The sequence below is a fragment of the Quercus lobata genome, chromosome 7 (genome assembly GCF_001633185.2).
Source record: "Quercus lobata isolate SW786 chromosome 7, ValleyOak3.0 Primary Assembly, whole genome shotgun sequence".
Taxonomy (NCBI): Eukaryota; Viridiplantae; Streptophyta; class Magnoliopsida; order Fagales; family Fagaceae; genus Quercus; species Quercus lobata.
The window spans coordinates 2602899-2622962 of record NC_044910.1 but is presented as its reverse complement, the minus strand read 5'-3'; the positions used below and the strand labels follow the sequence as shown (position 1 = coordinate 2622962).

Below are 20064 nucleotides of genomic sequence, written 5' to 3'. Positions count from 1 at the left end.
TTACACTTAAGGAACTATACATAAGCTTTACTTTTAAAATTATATGGTTATGATTTTCTTTTTTAAATTGAGAGAAAAGTTAAAATTATATGGTTATGATTTTCTATTTTAAATTTAGATAAAATTTTTTTAAGACATGAAATAAGTTAACCTCTAAGATCTTAAACCCGTAATGCCTAACAATAAATGCAACCCAAAGATGGGTTCCAAAAAAAAATACAAGCCAAACATCGAAAAGGAAAAGTTCATGTAGTAGTCTTCTTTATACTAACTGATCATCCCAGATATTCAAGCTAGCTAGATGTCGCTGTTTTTCTTTGGATGGAGATATGCCCCATCAATATTTACTTCTTTTTTTTAGAATCTCCATCAATATTTACATGATAGAGCTCTTTATGCAGATATATTCCATAGAACTAAAGCAGGTTGATTATGCTCCCACGGATCGTCCATGGCGCTAGTGCCACAAAGCCATATGTATTTAAGTGGGTGCAATTACACCTACTGAAATTTTTAGATATAAAATATAAAAATATTAATATTGTATAATTGCACCTACTGAAAATTTAAGAAAAATAGTATAAGTAAAACATTCAAAAGATTAATATTGTACGTATAATTGCACTCATAGAAAAAAAAAATCTTCTTCTTTAGGAGCAGTTATAAGAACAACTTTGAAAGAATTAGAGTTTCTTGTTTAAATTTTGGATAAATGTCTAAAGAGGAAATCGATATCAAAGTAAATACCACTGGCTTGAGGAACTACTAATCATGAAATATATATATATATATATATATATATTTTGGAGAAACACACACGCAAATACAAGAAAGAGGGAAATGAGTTCCACTTTATAATTCACGAATTGTGGCTTAGCACATGTCTCTCATCTCTTTTCCTATGTAAAACCAAAGTTTAAGATGGGAAAAGAAAATGACAATTGGTGGAGTATGATCTAATTTCTTTTAGGATTACTTCATCATAAATTTTAAAAAGTCATATCCATACATTTTAAAATGAATAGATTAGATTTTGTCATATCATTAACAATATACATAAATACCAAAATAGTTATAATCAATATTTATTTATACACTGATGATGGACAAAATCCAATCTATTGATTTTAGAATATATGGATAGAATTTTAAAAATTTACCATAGGAATTATATAAGACCCTAATTTATAGTATATAAAGTGGAATACTAATACTCAACTATGAAAATAGTTACGTTTGCAGTAAAACTAATTGGATGAATGGTTCATAATTGTCTTACTCTTATCAACAATATATATAAAATGAAAGATTTGGCTTTTTGTTGACTTCTTGTAAAGTTTTTAATTTGTTTCTTTTGGTATTATAATTAAGGAATGAATTAAAAAAATATTTAAGCAAAAGTGAAGATTGAAGATATTTATATTAAATAAGGGAGTATTTTAAGGTAATCAACTTTAGAATATCATAGCATAAATCAAGACAAGAAATAACATCAAGCTCTAAAATGGTTTTTATTGGTTAATGTATTTGTGTAATTATTCTCCCTATATATAATAATTCTTTCTTAATATTATGCTCTTTCAATAATATGGTTATTCGAAAATCATAATCAATTCAAATATATATATTCAAAATTTTTTATTCCATGGCCCCAAGTTATAACGAGACTCCACCAATATTTTTGAATCTTTTATGGAAAATTAGAAGTAACATTTTTATTTTCGTTTCCAAAAACTAACAATGTGAAAGGTACACAATTTACAAGTTTTTACACAACATCCAGAGATATTGATTGTAATTAGTGCGTTATTGCTCCACATGGGTGCATCTTTGAAATCACTGTCATAGTTTCAGTATATATTAATCACAAGATTCACATCAACGAATCACCGCAACAATGGTAAAATAAATTATGATAATTGCTTTTCTCCTATTGCATGTTTCAGAAATCACAATACTGAGTGCTGTTTGCGTTTGCTTTTCTAGTATTGTGGTACGTCAGCTAATAAAAAATTCCTTTTCTTGATTCTAAAAAATTCTGGCCAGATTCCTTTATCACGTTAATGGCATTGTATTTTGATCGCCAGATTCCTTATTTTATTGAAATTCTATCTTGTTTCATACAAAAGACAAAAAAATGAACTTAGTGTTTGGAGAAAATCGGAGCAGTAATTAATATTATAGTTAATACTTTTTTTTAAAATTTTAAATTTAGTTGTCGATTTCATAATTATTTTAAGGTCAACTATTACTTTAGTTTGCTTTTTACTGAAATCCACTTAACTTCGATCGAATTGGGAAATTCTCTGGTGATATGCTGCGCCCTTTTCTTTATATATATCCACTTAACCAAGATGTTACTTGCTCTTCATTTTTCGGTAAGGATGGAGATATGCAACATCAATTTTTAGATGATAGAATTCTTTATTGTGTTAAACTCCATAGAATTAGACAGCTTTGATGAACTCCCTTGGGTATGTTTCCCATAATGTACATTGTTGAGGTGCAGAATAAATGATAGAATTCAATTTGTTAGAAATGGTAAGACATAAATTTTATACCATCTTAGAATAAAAACACATTAGAAAAAAGTAAAGAGGAGGAAACTCAACCAAAAAGAAAAACAGTAAAGAGGAGATTAGAGAGAAAAAATAATAATAATAATAACAATAACATGACATTATAGATCCATATTTTGTAAAGGAAAGTCCCAACCAATTAAAGTTTTACTTATACCATTGTATATATGGTAGAGTAACTTAACTTTGGGATGATATAATGTGCTTGTGTTTTTGGGGGGGGTGGTGGTGGTGGTGGTGTGGGTGGGCGTTGGTCCAAACCCCACTTGGATCATTCAGTTGTGATTGTGACTATAGTAAAGTGAGCCTTCTTGGGGCGGCCGGTGATATCAAGTGAGCCTTCTTTGATTCAAATATCCAGTCTCTCTCATATTTTATTGTTGATCTCTTTTTTGGAAAATTGTAATGCAATGATTTTCAAATAATGAATGACATAATATTAATAATTTTCTTAAATTATTATTATTTTTTTAAAAATTTTAAATGTCAATATCTATTTTTTTATTACTTTATTTTAGTTTTAAAATAAAGTGGATTTAAATAAGTTAACTTAACTACTAAAATTTCTATCATAAGCTTTGTAACTCAAGTAGTTACCACCTCTAGGTGTTTTTATAATATCCAAAAGTTCAATTCTCTTATCATCCGTTGTAATTATCGAATTAAAAAAAGAAGTAAAGTCTCTTGTACTCAAATAGTACATGCGATCAAACCCCACCTACGTCAAAATAAAACTCATTAATGTTTTGACCCGATAAGAACCATTGTTTACGCATGTGGTAGGTTAATTTAGAAAACTTATACAATTTTAATTTATTTGTGAGAAATTGTTTAAATGATATTGCTTAAAGTTGGGTTTCTAAAATGACGAAAAATATGGACAGGATAAAGTAACAAGTAATATTTTTGACGTTGTTCCTTTTTTGAAAAATTTGTCAATATTTTTGGTGAATAAGTTGATTCACGTTGGGTAGTTTCTTAATAATTTTAATTTTCTTATAAAAAAATATCATGCTTACAGAAAATGAGTATATATATATATATATATATATATATAAAAGGTTTACAGGTATTAGTCTCAGGACCACTTTAAAAAGAATTTTGTAATTTCTAGATAGCTCAGGCATTTGTTTGTTTGTTTGTTTTTTTTTTTTTTTTTCCCTAATAATTTGACAGTTGAGAGTGGAAGAATTTAAACTCTTGATGCATGTCTCAACTGAAAACATAAAAAGATACTAATTAAGTTATTAACGTTGGCTTTATAACAAAGGTTTGAATGATTTCTCTTTTTGTCTCTGTCACAAATGTACCTAGTTAATGATTGTTACTTCTAAGAAATTGTTAGTTTGTTACTATATTTATTTATTTTTTCAACCTATTTTTATAGTTTTTTTTTTTTTTTGGGTTGAGAAACACCTATTTTTATAGTTAATAATAAATAATAAAAAATCCTACATATACACATATTTACGTGTATGTATATTTTTCTAAGATCGTGACTAAATAATTCTTACTTTAAAATAAATAGCAATTTTGTTTCAGAGAATCAGAATACTACCATACTTGCAACATGGTAATTTTGGTTTCAATTTTACTATTATTATTATTTTCTTTTTCTTTTTCAGTACTCAATCTCAGCACCTTAAATAGACTGGATTAAGGCTATGAGAATTAGTATGTAAAATTCAAAAACTCATTGGTGCTTTTTAGAATGACTGTCGACGGAGCAAAGTAATTGATGAAGTGATTATCAGAGTTTTGTATGAATCCAAACAAAGCCAATCCATTCTTCATAGGCCACATTGGAAGGCACATCTATTGGTATATCTTTGCTCACTGTTCCTGAAACACTAGATATATAATCTTTTACTTATTATTGTATTTTCCTTTTTTCCAATTATTTTGTCCTTTTTGTTCAAATCTAAGAATATTACTAAAGAACATTGGGGCTGTTGATGTTGCTAACTTCTCCAACTATCAGGTTATGGTATTGGCCTCTGTCTGCCTTTTTGGATCACCAATGGTAGTGGCTGTCTCCCACTGTTGGTGTCGCGACCAATTGCGAGTTATAACAGTGGATATCCACTCTGATTAAGTTCACAACCTTTCTTTTATTTAGTTGACATTTACTTATTGGTGAAGGTAATGTAAAACTTTTTGGAAAAAGAAAAAAGAAAAAATCTAAAGTTTTATTTATTTATTGTAATATTTCAGTGTGGGTGTGGCGAAGAGTCACCTGAGACATAGTTATCTAACAAATGCCTATCATATAAAAAGTAGGACACAAAGATAACAAAGACATAATTCTTTAACAAATACTGATTATTTGGATTTATTGATGGTTAATTCGGACACTATCAAACGTTTGATTTGTTCTCTAAAACACCAATAGTCTTATTAGCACGTGCATGAACCAAAAGCCTCCTCAGGAATATGTCCAAAGCTGGACAAATGAGGATTGGGCTTTAGCAAGGCTCCTGTAAAGTTGTTATTTACAATTATTTTGTGTTGAATTTAATTCTATGTAAAATTTGATTGTAATTCTATTTAATCATTTTTCCCTATATTTTATGTGGGATTTTATTGTAAGGGTTATGTGTGAGAGAGAGTCTGAAGACTCAAGCTCTTATTGAAGACCAAGTGGATTTCGCGAGAAGATTCGCGAGAAGCTATCCCGCGAAGTAAGTCACATGTAGAACACATGACTGGAATGTGAAGAGTCACGACAGCCTGGTTTTTGTGAGTGTCTCATGGGTAATGCCTTCCCGCGAAATACTCACGAAACATTCTGTTTTGCTATTTTGTCATTTGTGCTTTACCATGTCTTCATCTACATTATATATACCCTCATTACTCACATATTATAAGAAGTGTTTTTCAGGGAAAAAACCCTAACCTACACACTTGAGAGTTAGAGATTGTCATACCCATAATCATCTACACATTTTCTTGTAGTTTTCATCTACTCCTACCTCTTCATCTCTAAATCCTTGAGAGGTTGATAGCCCAAATACTTGCCACACTCAATATGAGTGTAAAGTGAGGTTTTGGTGTTGCTCGGAAGTATTGGAAGAAGCCAATCATTGGCAGATACAATTGGGCTGAATTACGTGATCTTGGAAAGCTAGAGAAGACAAGGTTTCGTCAAGTCAGTTGGTAGCAGGAGATTAGAGGGCTCAAGTACATGGGGTGGACTAGGCTTGAAGGATCTTTTGTTATTCGTGTACTCCAACTTATTCTCTAGTGGATCGATTTACTTCTTGGAGGGTGGCGGAGAGATTTTTTGACAAGTTCTTCGGTTTCCTCTTCAATAACATGTTTCAGTGTTATCTTGTGTTTGCATTCTTCTTCCATACTCTTTTAGCTTTCATTTTATTGTTGATATTTGATGAATATGGCTTAGAGTAGTTTTATTGTTTTGTTCGCTTGCATTTATTCTTATTCTGCACTTAGTTTAAGTTAGAGTAAAAACAACTGAGCTGTAACTTTTAATTGAGGGTCTAAACAAGTTCTTGTGTATTCACACAAATTCGAGCTTTCAGCTCCAATCACTCTCTAAAGCCAACATGGCCGCTAAGATAAAATATTAGAACTCCCTACAGCCAAGCTCTCCTTAACACTTTGATCTGCATAGTTTTGCCTGAGATAAACAATGGATGCCATGTTTATCAACTGAATACCCCCACCAAAGTTTAGTATCCCATGTTGTTAAGCTCATAACAAAAGGTGATTGAGAGTTTAAAAACACTAATGGCATAAGTAGAGTGGTTTGTGCCATGGATTTAATGAGGAATTCTTTACTAGCAAATGACCAGATACTTCTCCTTCCAACCTATAAGTCTCTTCCATAATCTTTGCTTAATACTGTCAAATTTGGCTAGCTTGGTTGTACTCAAGAGAGAGAGTTAGTAGACCAAGATATATCTCATAACGATTGATCACAATGGCTCCCAGAATTTCCTGTATCAGTACTCTTGAATAAGGGTGGGTGTAGACTATGTAGTACTGCTCTCATTTAAACACGCTTAACTGTGGAATTCTAATGAGATCTGATGCATTAGTGCTATAATGATCGCACCTGGGTGTTAGTAATAAGGAAGATGGAAGTCTTACCTTTGTTGATTTGTTGAGCGGAAACCCTCTTATACATGGAAGGATTTCCAGGACTTCGTTACATGCTGCTGGGAACGTAGCATCTACCGTCAGCAAAAAGAAGAGTGATTAAGCGCAAGGGCCTTGCACAGTTAAAAATATCTCATTTCAATGAAAATTATGAGCCAATCTAAGATCTTGACACATGGTACCATTTTTGTGTGACATGTGTCCTGTGTTCTAGGCCATTCTATAGGAAAATTATTGTGTACTCCCGGAGTATCATAAATGCGTACTCTCTTCTCTCACATGAATGGTGAGTCTCACTAATTAAATTCATAGTGGGATCCACCATTCATGTGAGAGGGGAGACTATACATTTATAGTACTCCTAGAGTACCTAATAATTTTCCTATTCTATATGCTGACATCATTCAATAACATCACCCACCTAATATCATCATCCTTGTCCTTGCCTTAAATAGTTTTTTAGCATTGATGACCCCATAAAGGCACAAAGAATAAAATTTTTCTCCAAATTAATTAGGAAAGAAACTTTTCAAACTTCTTATATGTCTTTTTTTTTTTTTTTTTTTTTTTGTGAATTTAAAAAATTTAACTATTGAATTTCATGTTTTTTATGTTCTTAACATGCATATCAAATTTCATTCAAATTGAATATTTTACTATTCGATTAATAAACTTATTTTTTATACACAATTTTAGATTAACATTTGTATGATGAGATAGTAATTGATCTTTGATCTTCTTGAAATTTTGCAAGTATGAAGCTAGAATATAATAAGAACATGTAATTTAACAATTAGATTTTCAAAATTCATACTCAATATAAAGATATATGAAGAGTTTATAGAGTTTTTCTTCAAACTAGTTTGAAGAGAAATTTTGTTCAAATCGTAAATACACCCCCACAAACATTCTCTCAAGTAATGCTAGGATTATAACTTTTACCTCAATTTACTCACATAGCAAGTCATGAGCGGTAGAATTGTGGACCCACCATATATTTTTACTCCATCACTCATGAATTGCCACGTGAGCAAGTCATGGTAAAAGTTGTAACAAAAGTTATGACTTAGCATTTTCCTTTTCTCACACACTAGAAATTACATGTCCTATTTTGGGTGTATATTGCCAACCCCTCAAAATACATGCGCCACACATACCAATGGGATCCACATATTCTAAGAGACCTGCTACATAACAGATACAAAACATACTTTCTCATCTCACTCTGCCTTGGCAAAGAGAAATTGCTACCCTCGTTCCCTTTTTTGTAACATCACCATCTTCATTTTTGAACTCCAAAAATACCCACTAAAATCCCCCCCCCCCAAAAAAAAGGCCAAATACTCAACAAATCATGAAATCAGAAAAAGTCCCCCATAACATAACCCAAAATTCCCAATCGTATAAAGTAGAGAATATGACTCAGCAAACCAAAGCTGAAAATCTGAAAACCCTAACAGCCTCCATCCCTTTCTAGGAAGGGATGATATGACATGATCTGATTGGAGAACCAATCAAAAACAAGATTATGTTATTACAAAGAGACAAAGCTAGCGGTTTGGAAAGTAGCACATATATATTGCAGACGCAAGGAATCTTCCAATAGCGCATATATATATATATATATATATATATATATATATATATAGATAGGTTTAAGTTACACTTAATGTAACTCTTGTAAAATTATACATTTTTTACACTATATATTTTTAAGAGATCTAATGGTTAAAAAAAAATCATTAAATGTTATTGATTTTTACCTTATTAATAGTATTACCTAATTAATACTAACATTCTCTCTTCCTCTCTCTCCTCTTATTTATTATTGCTTTCCACTTGATCCAAAACTTCAAATGTGAGCCTATCATATGCTAATCAAAATTTCAATTTAATTTAAGAGGCTGTCTAGTATATCCTTTATAAGGAAATCATTGCATTAAAAATCGTAAGAGGTGTACGGTTTCCATTTTCAAATGATTTTTTTATCCTTAATAAGAAAAGATTTTTATATTATATGGAGAACCAAAGCATGAGCAGTGATAATACTTTTTCACTATTGTTGCATTTGCAATGCGAAAACTTTTAAAAAGCAGCAGATTACTTTGGAGTTCAATACTTCAATAGTATACATAATTGTATAAATTTTATATATATGCCCTGTGCATAACATCCCATTCTCTATTATTTCATGAAAGTACATATTGTCGCCTCACACAAAATACAAAAATGAATTTACAAATTGGCGTTCAGAGAATCGGAGTAATACTACTCTCCTCTATCTAGTTTATTTATTTATTTTTGATATCTACATAAGATTTAAGAGATCTTGACTAATTGGGAAAAATCTCTGGCAATTACTAACAAAATCACTAATTATTGTTGTTATGAAAACTTTAATGGAGAGTGTCAATTCATAAAATATTCAAAAGAAGTGTCATTTTATAAAAATTTAGTGAAAGTTAATATAATTTAATTTGCACTACCTTTAATAATGCTTGCAATTTAACCATTCGAGAGTCTCCCTCTCCATAATGATCTTATCAAAGTTATTTTCCCTTTCCTTTTAGATGACCAGAAATCTAGCTTTGGGCTAGAGCCAATAGCTCAATGACATTTTCTAATATTTTTAACATAGACGCTCCTCTCAAATTGTTTATATATCAAGTTTTAAACTATTAGTATTATTATTATTATTTTATGTATAGAAAAAGCCCTACATTGATTTCCAACTCCTTCAAGTATTTGTGTTATGGTTGGTTTGTGCCTTTTTGGATTACTAATAGTGTGGTTTCTCCCACGGGGTCGTTGGTTTCACGACCAATTGGCATTTACTTCCTCATCAAAAAAAAAAAAAAAAAAAAAAAACGGCATTTACTTCTTATAGTCTGGACATTCTCTCCGATTTAATTCACAACCTTTTTTTGCTATTTAGTTGACATAAACAAACTAATTTGCTTCTTAATTGAATAAGGCAAAGTGCAAAGTTTTTTTTATATAAAAATCAAAAATTTATTTATTTATTTTAATTTTTTAGCATAAGCAGAGAGTCACTTGAGATAGAGTGAGTGATGTAACAAATGTTTATAATATAGAAAAGTAGGACACTAAGATAAAATATACATAATTCTTTAACAAACAACTTACGTGACAATGACATTAGAAAACTCTCCAGCCATACGTTAACACAATCATATATTCTCACTGGTAGATTAGCAAACAACTTTAATTAGTAGTCCTATTAGCAAGTTGATGAACCAAAACCAATTCGCTAGTTTCTACACAATGAGTTCAACTCCTGACTCCTCCACAACAAAATTTAAGGTTGACCTAAAAAATCTATTATTTCAACAACCAAACAGTGTAAGTCTAGGAATGAGGACATTAAACCAAAGCGACTTAAGGGTGCAACAGCAAGCGGTTGAAACAAGAATATATATATCTATATATATATATAGAGAGAGAGAGAGAGAGAGAGAGAGAGAGAGAGAGAGAGAGAGTTTTGCATCAGTTCATGACATATATAGCTACATATATAAAACGAAGAGCTCTATTCCGCTTATGAGATGACCATATATAACCCATTCACATTCTCCAAAAAAAAAAAATTTATATATATGTATCCCATTCACATGAGATGTCAAATTGAAAAGAAAATTGAGTTTTTGAGAGATGGATTGAAATAATAATTTCTTACAAATGATTATTCTTGGTTTGTGGGTCAAATAATCAAAAAATATATATATAAAACCGAAACCTTTGAAGTTCCCATTGTTCTCCACGTTAGCATTTATTTTATTTTATTTTCTATTTTTTAAATTTTGATTTTTTTCCAGTCTTATGCGACTCACTCTCTCTAACCTATGCGCATTCTTAAAACCCAAAACCCTAACCTTTAAGCTCTCTCTCTCTCTCTCTCTCTCTCTCTCTCAAGTCCTTCTGTTTCCCCTTTCTCTCTTTATTCCTTAAATCTCTCCCTTACAAGCCATCCTAATTCGTTCAGTTTAAAGCTTTATCTCAGCTTGCTTTGCTCTCTCTTCACCTATTTCAGCGTATTTTCAGGTAATCTTTACGGTTTCACATAGGATCTGAAATTTTCGATTCATTTGAATTCAGTTTTTGCTTTTTTTCATTAAAAAAATATACAGATTGCATCAGATAGTTGAATTAGAACTTTGTTTCAGAAAATTAGGGTTCGTTTTCTTCTTCTTCTTCTTCTATTTCTTATTTTTTGAGATTTTCAATCAAAATTGCATAAAGTTGATTTTTTTATTTTCATTATCAAACCTAGGGTTCGATTCGATTAATTAGCAATTGATTAAAATAATTAGATTTTCTCTTCTCTCACAATCTCTCTCTTTTCTCCTCCAATATTTTCTCTAAATAAAAACAATGCTAAGTACTTCAACTTTGTGTGTGTGTGTGTGTGTGTGTGTGTGTTTTCAGATCTGTAAAACTATTTGCTAATTTGAATAAAATCTCTATGGATTTTCAGTGGACTTGAAATTTAACTAGGGTTTTGTAAATTTTGTTCGGTTACTAATCTACTTAATTTTGATTTGATCATTTTTTTGTTGTTGAATTTTTTCGATGAACCGTTTGGTCTTTACTACTCATTTGATCTATTGAGTTGATTTTGCTTTTGAGTCCGTTTGATCTGTATGTATACTTGTGTTTTGTTTGTGTGTATATGTGTACATACTATGTATGTATTTAAGCTTCATTGAAATTGATGCTATGTGTTTCATATTGTTCTGTCGGTTTTGTATTCTGTGACTAGGTTTCTATGTTTGTGTGGTTGGCTTCAATGTTTTGCTTAATGAAATGATTTAGGACATGAAATTTTCTGAACTCTGTTTTTAGTTTTTAACTAGATTTAAAGATTTGAGAACTTTTGATTTGTTCACTTGATTGTGGTTTACTTTTATGCCAAAAATGAGTTGTGCTTAGAAAATATGTATTTTCTTTTAGGGAAAACAAAGATTCTAATGTAAAGTTCACATCGTTTGTAAATCTCTGTAAGCTAAAATTTTATTTTAGTCTACCACTAAGAGTATTTAAGTTTTTATTTTATTTTATTTTATATTTTATATTTTATTTTGGGTTGATTTTCTTTGATTTAGGTATTTGGGTTATTGGTTTTGATTAAGGTTGAATGATGAAGAAAAGCGAAAAGAATTGCACAATTGAAGACACCTATAACCCTACATAGAGATGAAGCAAAGAATGGTTTTTCGGTATTGGTTTCTTTTGGATTGTATGTACCAGTTGAAATTTTAGATACAGTAGGTTTGGATAGATTGGTGGTTAATTAGATTTTAAATTTTGTGTTGTTGATGAATTTGGGATACCCATATTTATTTTTAATTTTTATGAATGACCAAGTGCGGTTTGGTATTTTTTTGTTTCATATTTTGCAGCAAAGTGAATAGAAATTGAGTTAATGCTTCTATGTCATGTAAGGTTTTGAACATTGGAAGTTTTAATTTTGTTGTTTGTTGCCTTTTCATAATTTATTATACATTAGTATTGCATAAATTGTACTAGCATAAATTGTTTTATTTTTTTGTTTGTAATCGTTACATCTATGAAGTCAACTTGCAATTACAAATAAGGCTTAGTTGATTTGACTAATGGTTGCTCTATTATTTTAGGTGTTGAATTTTTTTATGCATGTTGAGATTGTTCCATTTTGTTAGAAATTACTAGCTAAGAGGCTTTAGGCTTTGCTTGAGGACTTGTGTTTTATACCATAAAATTGTTTCTTTCACTGCCTTTGTATTGATAAGTAACAGTTGTTAATAAATGTGTGGCCTTTCAAAAAGCCACACGTTGCGTTACTCCTTTGTTTAAAGTTCTGTTGTAAAGGCTTAATGGAGTTGCAACTTATTACTGAGAAAAGATTATTTACCCACCAATTCATGAACTTTTTTGGGTTTGACATGTTGGATTATATTCTCAAAATTTTAATTGAGCATCTGTTTGGGTGTTGAGGAAAAAAATAGTGTAGAATAAGTAAATGGAAGCACAATCAGTTGTGAAGGGTTTTTTTAGATACGTTGGTGAATTGTGAGTTTTGCTTTGTTAATGTTCAGAGTGTTCACCGTTGTGAACATGATGTCTTTTTTTATGCAATAAATCTTTAATTACCTATCCCAAAAAAAAAAAAAAAGTTGTTAGGTTCTAAAGTTTAGGATTTTATGTATTTAGAACTCTAATTTGTATTGTTGGCAAACTATGATCAAAACAATGTATTTAGAAGTGTTTAAAGCTAGCTCAAAGTTGTATGTCAATGTAAAGTTGGAATCGAGTTTAAAGCAGGAAGCACTGTGGCTTTCGGCCTGGCTCGATCGATCGAAGCTTAAGCTCGACCGATCGAAACTCGGGCAAATTACTTTTCTACAGAATTTTCCAACTCAGCCCTATTTGTTTTAAAACGCTTTTAGGGTTTCTTATTTGTCCTAAGTATAAAAGGCAAACCCTAACTACGTTTTAGTGTTGCTCATATTGCAGTTTGTGTAAAATCTCTTGTGAGATCTAGATGAGCTTTCCTTTACACAAACTTAGGGTTTTCAAGGAGGAGATATTTTCTACACCTTGATGATCAATTCAGTTGCTGCTATTAAAGCTTAAAGAATACACAAGCGGGGGTGCTTGTAGCTGGTGGGAATCCAAGAAAGAAGGAGTCCGTAGATTCGGAGCTTGCACGTGGTCGTGTCAGTAAGTTCTACTGGTTGGTAGCATTAGGAAGTCAAGCGGGGGTACTTGTAAGTCCTTTTGTATGAACTTCGATTCTTTCAAGATAGTGGATTCAGGTTTACCTTGAGGATAGTTAGGTCAAATCCTCCCTAGGTTTTTACCTGTTTGGTTTTCTGGATGATCATATTTTGCGTTATTTATTTTCTACTGCTTTGCATGATTTGATCTTTATTATTGTGATAACCTAGACTTGTTTAATTGGACTAAGTAACAACTTGGCTAATTACCTAAGTTTAATCAATTGTTTAAGGGGTCTAAGAGAGATTATAGTTGTCTTTGTTTTTTGTAGAAGCAAATATAGGTGACTTCGACAAACAATAATTAATAATTAAGATATTATGACACTCAAATCTTGTAGCATTTATCCATGAAATGCATCAAACTACAGTGGTAAATAGTATCACAAAATTCTACACCAAAGGAAAATGTAGAGCAACAAACAAAGAAATACAGGATAAAAAAATTCATTCAGTTTCGCCTAAATGCAGACCATTGATCCAGGAAATTTAAGAATGTTGTCAGATTGTCTAAGAAAAACTTTCCCTGTAATGTAATAAAGAAACACATTAGAGCACAATTAGTTATAATCAGGGATCAAAATTAAAACTAATATTCAGGATATATATTCTAACTAAAATTTAATTGAGTGTTGAAATCAACCAACTTCAGACTTCAATTGTATAAACATTATATTATAACAATTCTAAAATATTTTAACTTTCAGAGGTTTGTGTCATTTGTATTTTCTAAATGTTGATGGACTTTTTCGTTTCCAGCAATGATTGATGCTTTAATTAACTGGCGCCTCAAGAAATAGCATATATATGCATATTGGCCATTCCTTTGGGGCAACTAAATCAAACATAAGTATAGATGGAACTCTAGTAGAAGATGGTTCCAATTGTTTCCATGACCATTCTCCTATTTTTCCTAGCTAGTGTAGGACCATTTCTAATACACAGTTTGGAAATTATTATTTCGTCTTCCATGCCATTTTCTTTTGGTTCCCTATTCAATTCGAAATGAATCTGTTTGACTGCCAAATGTATATTGAACAATATATAAGAAAACCTTGAATAAAAGAAAATTACATTAGCTCACATTAAGAAAAAAGGGGTTGATTTATGAATCCAAAATCTTCTCAACTACATTACCACCAACAAATCATTTAACTTGTCCTTACTAAATTTTCTTGCAAATACGTAAATTGACCGCTTACAAATAAAGAAAATATACATTGTTACACCTCTGTGATATAAAAGACACAATAACCAACATCTTGAGTTATTCTTGTTACAGTACAATGTTATGGGAAAACAATGCACTTCAAAACACTAAAACAAATGGCATAATCTTTAATGGGAGGTTGTAGGCATCAAGACCTATTATAAAAATATGAAGAATGGAAGTATTTGCCTATTTTAAAAATACTAAACATTGATATATGAAACAGCAAATGAGTTCCACTAACCATTACATATATCATGAATTCCATCCAACACATGATAAACATTATTAATTTAGCCAACTTTGAAAGCAAAACAATATATATATATATATATATATATATATATATGAATAAAAATTCTACTTTGATTTTAGTTTAATTTTTTAGTTTTATTTTAGACCTACTATCATATAGTATATCTTCAATTTGTTATGCCTTCCAAAAAGAAAAGAAGAATAATGTTATTACATCAAAACCAAAATAATCAGATTGGCTAAAGAAACAATACATTTTTCTAAAATCTTATAGTTGAAGATAATAATTCTTTACTACAAATTGGCAGGACTGATGCAAATATTTATGCATGTGCACATTTATATACCTTGTTGCCCCTTTTTTTAACTATGCCAAAATTCCAATGAGATAATTATGATAAAGCTTTAATCATCTCAAAACAGAATAAAAGTACTTACAGAGCATTCCCTTTAAAAAATTCCAAGGTATAGGTAGGAGCTTTCACTGTGAATGACCTCAAGCTATGTATCCACCCAATTTTGCATCCCACCTTGGCCGTGGGAAATTTTAGACCAACTCTGCAAAAAAAAAAAAAAAAAAAACAATTCAAGTTCTATTTTGTCAACTCACAAATTAGCAAACAATATTTTTAAAGGGAAATCTTTGAAAGAAAAAACATATTATCACCAAAACTAATCAAAGACGTAAATGTGTTTGTGAAATTGATTGACCAATTGCAATTTCTATAAGCTTTTATTAAAAAGATAAATTGCACATACAAATGTGACCTATAGAAACTAAAGTAATAGAAATCCAAATATAAAAATCAAAACCCTCAAATGGAAATCTCAACACATAAAAGTAAAACACATGAGAGCTACATTACCCTCACACCAATCTTTCTTGTAAGGAGGTTTAAAATATTTTCACTATTGTTAATGCCCCATCATAACAACATTAATTTTTTCAAGATTATTCTATTTTAAAAATCATTGTGAAGTTTCATCTCTTTAAATTTTATATAAGAGACATTTAATACTGCATGACTATGAGAAATTTCATCAAATGTATGGCATGCAACATTGACCAAAAAAAAAAAAAAATGTTATTCTAGACAGATTGGGTCTCAGATTGGACTGGTAAAAAAAAAAAAAAAACTGTGTGACAAATTGGGGAAAAAACGGAAAAAGAACTTGAAAATAACTATGGTGTAAAAAAAGAACATACAAAAAAAATAAAATAAAAATGTTTCAATAAAGATTTATAAATTATTAAAAAAAAAAAAAAACCATTATCATCCAGTGTCCTCTGTTTACAGCAGCGTGAATATACTCAAATACCCAAAACTAAACCATTCTAATCTAGAGTCCTTAATAAAAACCAAACTTACCCAAATACCCAAATGAAAAACAATCCAACCAAAAGAACCAAATCTAAAGCATATCTAACCCACAAATTTTTTAAAAGAAATTAAAAAAAAAAAAAAAAAACCGTTGGCCTTATAGAATAATATCTAAAAATCCCTTAATAGTAAAAGGTAAAGGGATCCGGATCCGGATCCGGATCCATTGGATTGCCCAACAAAGTCATAATCGATGTGTGTGGGTTTTGAGTTTGACCCGTGGTGATAGAGTCCTAAACCAAAACACGATACAATTCCACAATAGTACACCCACCAAGTAGCACTGTTTCTGGCTGGGATAGAATGGGAAAAAAGACAAAAAAAACCGAGGGGAAAAAACAAAAACAATAAACCCATCTACTTTTCAATAAGGGTGAAAGAAAAACCCTAGAAAGTTCAGAGAAAAAAATAGAGAGAATAAACAGCCAGCTTTTCTTATTTTTGAAAAATTGAAAAAGAAAAGCATTAGTAAGAAGTACCAGGGAAAAATCAATGCGTACCTTCTGAATACACTATTGAAGAGAGAAGATGGGTAGCAAACGAACAGAGCAAAGAAGGGATGGGGCAGAGAACGAACGGAGCAGCAATTTCCATCTCTTTCTCTTTCTACGAATAGCAAGCTTTTTTTTTAATAACAGCAAGCCTTTTGATTACATAGTTAGTTTTCTTTTTTATACTAAGAGACTATTACATTGTGTTACGGCGTTGCTAAACAGTAAAATGTTTCATTTTTTAATTGGGAACGTGGCTGAAAGTTAGATGACATTTTTTCCTACATGGCAGCACTGCCTTAATTGTAGGAAAAGGCTTCTTCTATTTGGTAGGTTTAAATAAATGAACCATAAAAAATAAAAACATTTGAAGGTTGAGTATCACCAATAATACAGCCATGATATGGATTACATCCAATTGAAAATAATTCAAATAGCAAACTAATTAGAATTAAAATAGCCGAAACAGTTGGCTAATGAGATAATAACATCCTAATGAGTAATGACAACCAACGTAATCACCTAATCTATTCTACAAAATAGAATGAGTTTATTTCAAATCCAACTACTGCTAAGTAAAGTTCCAATTCTCCAATTCACTCTATAATAGTAAAGGAGAAAAAGATTAGGAAATAAAATCCAAAGCAGTACAACTGAAAGGGAAAAAAGAAAGAAATCAATTTTACCGATAGTGGTTTCACTGGCTGACCAGTGGTGGTAGGCTAGTGAAGGCAGGCCCCTGTTCTTTCAAGCATCACTGGGTTTCTTACCGTAGAGGAAAAAGAGCATAACCCAAAAAGGGAAAAATTGAAGAGAAGAAACAGTATATAAGAAGGCAGATAGAGTGGTTACATATTGAACCGGTGTGGGTTTTTAAAAGTTAACATTTGTAAAAACTTACCTTTCAAAAATTTTGGTACTCGTTCTAATGCAATGCCTCAATCACTATGATCTGTGAACTGTAGCCTATGTATCGCAACTGCAAGGGAAAAAATTAAATTTTAATTTTAATTTTTTAATAAAAAGCACTCAAATAACTTGACAAAAACGAACAAAGAGAACATCAAAAACAAAAACATAGAAAGAAGGAATGAAATAAATACCAATTGTAAAAAAAAAACAACATAAATAAAAAGTCATGCATGTTGATTTTAAACAGATTCCCAAAACGAATGCAACCCAAATAGGCAAAAACAAAACAAAACAGAATATGAAACTGAAATTCATGAAAGCAAAAGAACAAAACCCAGAAATTGAAAATTCCTAATAACAATTCAATTAGAATTTGATACTAAACCCAGAAACTAAAAATTCCTAATAACAATTCATTTAGAATTTGGTCTTCTAGGTTGTTTCCCTGATTTCAAATCCCTAAATTGACAGCAAACCTTAAGAAGACAATAGGGTAAGAGATTAAACCAAATCTAACCCGTCTATTTACATAAATTAAACAAAGCTACTCCTAATCAAAAAACCTAAATCATAACCAATTAAACCAAAATACCTGAATCATAAATAATGCCCAAATGATTCTCCCAAAAAACACCCCACTTTCTAAAATTAAAAACAGAACTTATGGGCGGTAGCCCTAACGGTGATGACAGAACTTGTATGGCACCCCTCAGATTTATCTTTCTGTCTCTCATGGTTATTCAGACTTACCGTCTTTCTATCGTCCTCTCTCCTTCTGTATCGGCTTATTCCAAACAGTTATTAAAAGAATCTTCAAACGATGTAACGATCATTCTTTTGTGTCTCTAAATTGACTTGGTGGCAGAAATCTGAGTGGGCAAGTTCGCACTCTATTGCAGAGAAGATCGGCAAGGAAGGGTTTTTGTTTTGGCCGTTTGTGTTTAACGAATGGAAACAACGGATGCTTTTGTTTTTAGACTTGTGGAATGAAATGCTAACGTTTGGCTTTGAGGTTTTTATATTTATAGTGAGAGGCTTTCAACGTCGTAGAAGTAAAAGTTAAAATTTTTAGAATACTGAAACAGTGTACCGTGCAAGTCTTTTAAGTTAAAGTTGTATATGTGTCAGCTTTTTTAAAGGGGTCTTTTTTCCTATTTGTCACCACCTCCTTAATTGTAGGAATCAACTTTCTTTTAGTTTCTGCTATTAAATATATATAGATTTTTCTTCTAATAACTGTTTTCTTTATGTTCTTGCTACCAAGATATGTTTTCTTTATGTTCTTTATGATCTTTGTGATGAATGTTTGTTGGAACCCGAAACTTCAGGCCATTTATTTTGGTCATGTCCGAGAGCTAAACGGGTATGGAGCTGTTCAGGAATTTTGGATTCGGTTTCTGCACTTTAGTTTAGTAGCTTTATGGAGTTGGAATGGAAGATGATTATGGTGGAACGTTGGGATGAAAATGTTGTTGCGTTGATGGGAACAATTGCTTGGAGGATGTGGGGCAACCGGAATGAAATACGAAATGGTGGAAAACGTCTTGGCGAAATGGAGTTGTGTTGTGATGCTTCAATGTGGCTGCTGGAATTTCAGGAAGCAACTGATGCTGCATTACCTTCACTGTTTGAACCTGTGCTGCAACAGTGTTGGCTACCTCCCTCTGAACAGTTATATAAAGTGAATGTGGATGGGGCTGTTTTTAAGTCGAGGAACGAATCTGGAATAGGTGTGATAATCCGGGACACTAATGGTTTGGTTGTGGCTGCTATGAGCAAAAAAATCTATGCTCCTTTAGGTCCTTTAGAGGTGGAAGCTAAGGCATTTGAATCTGGTTTACAGTTTGCCAAAGAGGTCGGATTACAGGAATTCATTTTGGAAGGAGATTCTATCAATGTGATTCATGCCCTTCAAGGTCTATCACCTCCGTCAGTTTCGGTGATGCCTATTGTTTATGGGATTCAAAGTTCTACTCATGATGTTAGGAAAGTATTATTCTCTCATGTATGTAGAAATGGGAATAAACCTGCCCACCTGTTAGCAAAACATGCTATTAGTATTGTTGATTTTGTGGGGTGGATGGAAGAGAATCCTTGTTTTTTGGAACAAGCTCTCCATCATGATGTAATGTATTCTTATGTTTAATGAAAGTTTTCAAATTAGTTATCAAAAAAAAAAAAAAAGATTTGTCTATGCCCTATCATATTCTATTTGATTTTTGTTGCCTATCTTTTTTGCTAATTATTGAATCCAACGGATAAGTATCTTGCTTTTTTTTATTTTTATAATTTTTTTTTTAACTTTTTATTTTAGGATAAGCATTTTGCTTTGATTGG

At 31.2% G+C, this 20064-nt stretch overlaps 1 long non-coding RNA gene across 1 annotated transcript; it reads right to left on the bottom strand.

Moving 5' to 3' along the window:
- Nucleotides 1–13855: 13855 nt before the first annotated feature.
- Nucleotides 13856–16935, bottom strand: LOC115954087. Its single transcript, XR_004083825.1, has 3 exons — nucleotides 16825–16935; nucleotides 15381–15500; nucleotides 13856–14003 (listed from the first exon to the last, which is right to left on the bottom strand). It is a non-coding gene; the product is annotated as an uncharacterized LOC115954087 (long non-coding RNA).
- Nucleotides 16936–20064: the final 3129 nt, after the last annotated feature.